Raw genomic sequence first — 7170 nt, forward strand, 5'->3', positions numbered from 1 at the left:
GAAAATATTTACTAAATAAAATAAAGTAAAAAAATATATAAAAAGTAACACAATAAAATAACAAGGCTATATACATAAATATATATATATATATAAAGGGTACCGAGTCAATGTGTGGAGGTACAGGCGAGTGGAGGTCATTTGCACATGTCGGTTGGGTTGAAGTGGTACTGCTTGCTGTGTGGGAGCAGAGAGAACAGTCTATAACTTGACTGGAGTCTCTGACCTGTATCAGTCCTTTATTAAACCTGTTACCTGTATCAGTCCTTTATCAAACCTGTATCAGTCCTTTAATTAAACCTGTTACCTGTATCAGTCCTTTATCAAACCTGTTACCTGTATCAGTCCTTTATCAAACCTGTATCAGTCCTTTATCAAACCTGTTACCTGTATCAGTCCTTTATCAAACCTGTATCAGTCCTTTATCAAACCTGTTACCTGTATCAGTCCTTTATCAAACCTGTATCAGTCTTTTATCAAACCTGTTACCTGTATCAGCCCTTTATCAAACCTGTTACCTGTATCAGTCCTTTATCAAACCTGTTACCTGTATCAGTCCTTTATCAAACCTGTTACCTGTATCAGTCCTTTATCAAACCTGTATCAGTCCTTTATCAAACCTGTTACCTGTATCAGTCCTTTATTAAACCTGTTACCTGTATCAGTTCTTTATTAAACCTGTTACCTGTATCAGTCCTTTATCAAACCTGTTACCTGTATCAGTCCTTTATCAAACCTGTTACCTGTATCGGTCCTTTATCAAACCTGTATCAGCCCTTTATCAAACCTGTTACCTGTATCAGCCCTTTATCAAACCTGTTAGCTGTAACAGTCCTTTATTAAACCTGTTACCTGTATCAGTCCTTTATCAAACCTGTATCAGCCCTTTATCAAACCTGTTACCTGTATCAGACCTTTATCAAACCTGTTACCTGTATCAGTCCTTTATCAAACCAGTTACCTGTATCAGTCCTTTATCAAACCTGTTACCTGTATCAGTCCTTTAATAAACCTGTTACCTGTATCAGTCCTTTATCAAACCTGTTACCTGTATCAGTCCTTTATTAAACCTGTTACCTGTATCAGTCCTTTATCAAACCTGTTACCTGTATCAGTCCTTTATTAAACCTGTTACCTGTATCAGTCCTTTATCAAACCTGTATCAGTCCTTTATCAAACCTGTTACCTGTGTCAGTCCTTTATCAAACCTGTATCAGTCCTTTATCAAACCTGTTACCTGTATCAGCCCTTTATCAAACCTGTTACCTGTATCAGTCCTTTATTAAACCTGTTACCTGTATCAGTCCTTTATCAAACCTGTATCAGTCCTTTATCAAACCTGTTACCTGTATCAGCCCTTTATCAAACCTGTTACCTGTATCAGTCCTTTATCAAACCTGTTGCCTGTATCAGTCCTTTATCAAAACTGTTACCTGTATCAGCCCTTTATCAAACCTGTTACCTGTATCAGTCCTTTATCAAACCTGTTACCTGTATCAGTCCTTTATCAAACCTGTATCAGTCCTTTATCAAACCTGTTACCTGTATCAGCCCTTTATCAAACCTGTTACCTGTATCAGTCCTTTATCAAACCTGTTACCTGTATCAGTCCTTTATCAAACCTGTATCAGTCCTTTATCAAACCTGTTACCTGTATCAGTCCTTTATCAAACCTGTATCAGTCCTTTATCAAACCTGTTACCTGTATCAGTCCTTTATCAAACCTGTATCAGTCCTTTATCAAACCTGTTACCTGTATCAGCCCTTTATCAAACCTGTTACCTGTATCAGTCCTTTATCAAACCTGTTACCTGTATCAGTCCTTTATCAAACCTGTTACCTGTATCAGTCCTTTATTAAACCTGTTACCTGTATCAGTCCTTTATCAAACCTGTTACATGTATCAGTCCTTTATCAAACCTGTATCAGTCCTTTATCAAACCTGTTACCTGTATCAGTCCTTTATCAAACCTGTATCAGTCCTTTATCAAACCTGTTACCTGTATCAGCCCTTTATCAAACCTGTTACCTGTATCAGTCCTTTATCAAACCTGTTACCTGTATCAGTCCGTTATCAAACCTGTTACCTGTATCAGTCCTTTATTAAACCTGTTACCTGTATCAGTTCTTTATCAAACCTGTATCAGTCCTTTATCAAACCTGTTACCTGTATCAGTCCTTTATCAAACCTGTATCAGCCCGTTATCAAACCTGTTACCTGTATCAGTCCTTTATCAAACCTGTTACCTGTATCAGTCCTTTATCAAACCTGTTACCTGTATCAGCCCTTTATCAAACCTGTTACCTGTATCAGTCCTTTATCAAACCTGTTACCTGTATCAGTCCTTTATCAAACCTGTATCAGTCCTTTATCAAACCTGTTACCTGTATCAGCCCTTTATCAAACCTGTTACCTGTATCAGTCCTTTATCAAACCTGTTTCCTGTATCTGTCCTTTATCAAACCTGTTAATTGTACCAGTCCTTTATCAAACCTGTTACCTATATCAGTCCTTTATCAAAACTGTATCAGTCCTTTATTAAACCTGTTAACTGTATCAGTCCTTTAGTAAACCTGTTACCTGTATCAGTCCTTTATCAAAGCTGTTACCTATATCAGTCCTTCATCAAACCTGTATCAGTCCTTTATCAAACCTGTATCAGTAATTTATTAAACCTGTTACCTGTATCATTCCTTTATCAAACCTGTATCAGTCCTTTATCAAACCTGTTACCTGTATCAGCCCTTTATCAAACCTGTTACCTGTATCAGTCCTTTATCAAACCTGTTACCTGTATCAGTCCTTTATCAAACCTGTATCAGTCCTTTATCAAACCTGTTACCTGTATCAGTCCTTTATCAAACCTGTAACCTGTATCAGTCCTTTATCAAACCTGTTACCTGTATCAGTCCTTTATCAAACCTGTTACCTGTATCAGTCCTTTATCAAACCTGTTACATGTATCAGTCCTTTATCAAACCTGTATCAGTCCTTTATCAAACCTGTTACCTGTATCAGTCCTTTATCAAACCTGTATCAGTCCTTTATCGAACCTGTTACCTGTATCAGCCCTTTATCAAACCTGTTACCTGTATCAGTCCTTTATCAAACCTGTTACCTGTATCAGTCCGTTATCAAACCTGTTACCTGTATCAGTCCTTTATTAAACCTGTTACCTGTATCAGTTCTTTATCAAACCTGTATCAGTCCTTTATCAGACCTGTTACCTGTATCAGCCCTTTATCAAACCTGTTACCTGTATCAGTCCTTTATCAAACCTGTTACCTGTATCAGTCCTTTATCAAACCTGTATCAGTCCTTTATCAAACCTGTTACCTGTATCAGTCCTTTATCAAACCTGTTACCTGTATCAGTCCTTTATCAAACCTGTTACCTGTATCAGTCCTTTATCAAACCTGTTACCTGTATCAGTCCTTTATCAAACCTGTTACATGTATCAGTCCTTTATCAAACCTGTATCAGTCCTTTATCAAACCTGTTACCTGTATCAGTCCTTTATCAAACCTGTATCAGTCCTTTATCAAACCTGTTACCTGTATCAGCCCTTTATCAAACCTGTTACCTGTATCAGTCCTTTATCAAACCTGTTACCTGTATCAGTCCGTTATCAAACCTGTTACCTGTATCAGTCCTTTATTAAACCTGTTACCTGTATCAGTTCTTTATCAAACCTGTATCAGTCCTTTATCAAACCTGTTACCTGTATCAGTCCTTTATCAAACCTGTATCAGCCCGTTATCAAACCTGTTACCTGTATCAGTCCTTTATCAAACCTGTTACCTGTATCAGTCCTTTATCAAACCTGTTACCTGTATCAGCCCTTTATCAAACCTGTTACCTGTATCAGTCCTTTATCAAACCTGTATCAGTCCTTTATCAAACCTGTTACCTATATCAGTCCTTTATCAAAACTGTATCAGTCCTTTATTAAACCTGTTAACTGTATCAGTCCTTTAGTAAACCTGTTACCTGTATCAGTCCTTTATCAAAGCTGTTACCTATATCAGTCCTTCATCAAACCTGTATCAGTCCTTTATCAAACCTGTATCAGTCATTTATTAAACCTGTTACCTGTATCAGTCCTTTATCAAACCTGTTACCTGTATTAGTCCTTTATCAAACCTGTATCAGTCCTTTATCAAACCTGTATCAGTAATTTATTAAACCTGTTACCTGTATCATTCCTTTATCAAACCTGTATCAGTAATTTATTAAACCTGTAACCTGTATCAGTCATTTATTAAACCTGTTACCTGTATCAGTCCTTTATTAAACCTGTTACCTGCATCAGTCCTTTATCAAACCTGTATCAATAATTTATTAAACCTGTTACCTGTATCAGTCCTTTATTAAACCTGTTACCTGTATCAGTCCTTTATCAAACCTGTTACCTGTATCAGCCCTTCATCAAACCTGTTACCTGTATCAGTCCTTTATCAAACCTGTATCAGTCCTTTATCAAACCTGTTACCTGTATCAGTCCTTTATCAAACCTGTATCAGTTCTTTATCAAACCTGTATCAGTCCTTTATCAAACCTTTTACCTGTATCAGCCCTTTATCAAACCTGTTACCCGTATCAGTTCTTTATCAAACCTGTTACCCTTATCAGTCCTTTATCAAACCTGTTACCTGTATCAGTCCTTTATCAAACCTGTTACCTGTATCAGTCTTTTATCAAATCTGTTACCTGTATCAGTTCTTTATCAAACCTGTTACCTGTATCAGTCCTTTATTAAACCTGTTACCTGTATCAGTCCTTTATCAAACCTGTATCAGTCCTTTATCAAACCTGTTACCTGTGTCAGTCCTTTATCAAACCTGTATCAGTCCTTTATCAAACCTGTTACCTGTATCAGCCCTTTATCAAACCTGTTACCTGTATCAGTCCTTTATTAAACCTGTTACCTGTATCAGTCCTTTATCAAACCTGTATCAGTCCTTTATCAAACCTGTTACCTGTATCAGCCCTTTATCAAACCTGTTACCTGTATCAGTCCTTTATCAAACCTGTTACCTGTATCAGTCCTTTATCAAACCTGTTACCTGTATCAGCCCTTTATCAAACCTGTTACCTGTATCAGTCCTTTATCAAACCTGTTACCTGTATCAGTCCTTTATCAAACCTGTATCAGTCCTTTATCAAACCTGTTACCTGTATCAGTCCTTTATCAAACCTGTATCAGTTCTTTATCAAACCTGTATCAGTCCTTTATCAAACCTTTTACCTGTATCAGCCCTTTATCAAACCTGTTACCCGTATCAGTTCTTCATCAAACCTGTTACCCTTATCAGTCCTTTATCAAACCTGTTACCTGTATCAGTCCTTTATCAAACCTGTTACCTGTATCAGTCTTTTATCAAATCTGTTACCTGTATCAGTTCTTTATCAAACCTGTTACCTGTATCAGTCCTTTATTAAACCTGTTACCTGTATCAGTCCTTTATCAAACCTGTATCAGTCCTTTATCAAACCTGTTACCTGTGTCAGTCCTTTATCAAACCTGTATCAGTCCTTTATCAAACCTGTTACCTGTATCAGCCCTTTATCAAACCTGTTACCTGTATCAGTCCTTTATTAAACCTGTTACCTGTATCAGTCCTTTATCAAACCTGTATCAGTCCTTTATCAAACCTGTTACCTGTATCAGCCCTTTATCAAACCTGTTACCTGTATCAGTCCTTTATCAAACCTGTTACCTGTATCAGTCCTTTATCAAACCTGTTACCTGTATCAGCCCTTTATCAAACCTGTTACCTGTATCAGTCCTTTATCAAACCTGTTACCTGTATCAGTCCTTTATCAAACCTGTATCAGTCCTTTATCAAACCTGTTACCTGTATCAGTCCTTTATCAAACCTGTTACCTGTATCAGTCCTTTATCAAACCTGTTACCTGTATCAGTCCTTTATCAAACCTGTATCAGTCCTTTATCAAACCTGTTACCTGTATCAGTCCTTTATCAAACCTGTATCAGTCCTTTATCAAACCTGTTACCTGTATCAGTCCTTTATCAAACCTGTATCAGTCCTTTATCAAACCTGTTACCTGTATCAGCCCTTTATCAAACCTGTTACCTGTATCAGTCCTTTATCAAACCTGTTACCTGTATCAGTCCTTTATCAAACCTGTTACCTGTATCAGTCCTTTATTAAACCTGTTACCTGTATCAGTCCTTTATCAAACCTGTTACATGTATCAGTCCTTTATCAAACCTGTATCAGTCCTTTATCAAACCTGTTACCTGTGTCAGTCCTTTATCAAACCTGTATCAGTCCTTTATCAAACCTGTTACCTGTATCAGCCCTTTATCAAACCTGTTACCTGTATCAGTCCTTTATTAAACCTGTTACCTGTATCAGTCCTTTATCAAACCTGTATCAGTCCTTTATCAAACCTGTTACCTGTATCAGCCCTTTATCAAACCTGTTACCTGTATCAGTCCTTTATCAAACATGTTACCTGTATCAGTCCTTTATCAAACCTGTTACCTGTATCAGCCCTTCATCAAACCTGTTACCTGTATCAGTCCTTTATCAAACCTGTATCAGCCCTTCATCAAACCTGTTACCTGTATCAGTCCTTTATCAAACCTGTATCAGTCCTTTATCAAACCTGTTACCTGTATCAGCCCTTTATCAAACCTGTTACCCGTATCAGTTCTTCATCAAACCTGTTACCCTTATCAGTCCTTTATCAAACCTGTTACCTGTATCAGTCCTTTATCAAACCTGTTACCTGTATCAGTCTTTTATCAAATCTGTTACCTGTATCAGTTCTTTATCAAACCTGTTACCTGTATCAGTCCTTTATTAAACCTGTTACCTGTATCAGTCCTTTATCAAACCTGTATCAGTCCTTTATCAAACCTGTTACCTGTGTCAGTCCTTTATCAAACCTGTATCAGTCCTTTATCAAACCTGTTACCTGTATCAGCCCTTTATCAAACCTGTTACCTGTATCAGTCCTTTATTAAACCTGTTACCTGTATCAGTCCTTTATCAAACCTGTATCAGTCCTTTATCAAACCTGTTACCTGTATCAGCCCTTTATCAAACCTGTTACCTGTATCAGTCCTTTATCAAACCTGTTACCTGTATCAGTCCTTTATCAAACCTGTTACCTGTATCAGCCCTTTATCAAACCTG

The sequence above is a fragment of the Oncorhynchus mykiss genome, chromosome 2, assembly GCF_013265735.2.
Source record: "Oncorhynchus mykiss isolate Arlee chromosome 2, USDA_OmykA_1.1, whole genome shotgun sequence".
In the NCBI taxonomy this organism is placed as follows: Eukaryota; Metazoa; Chordata; class Actinopteri; order Salmoniformes; family Salmonidae; genus Oncorhynchus; species Oncorhynchus mykiss.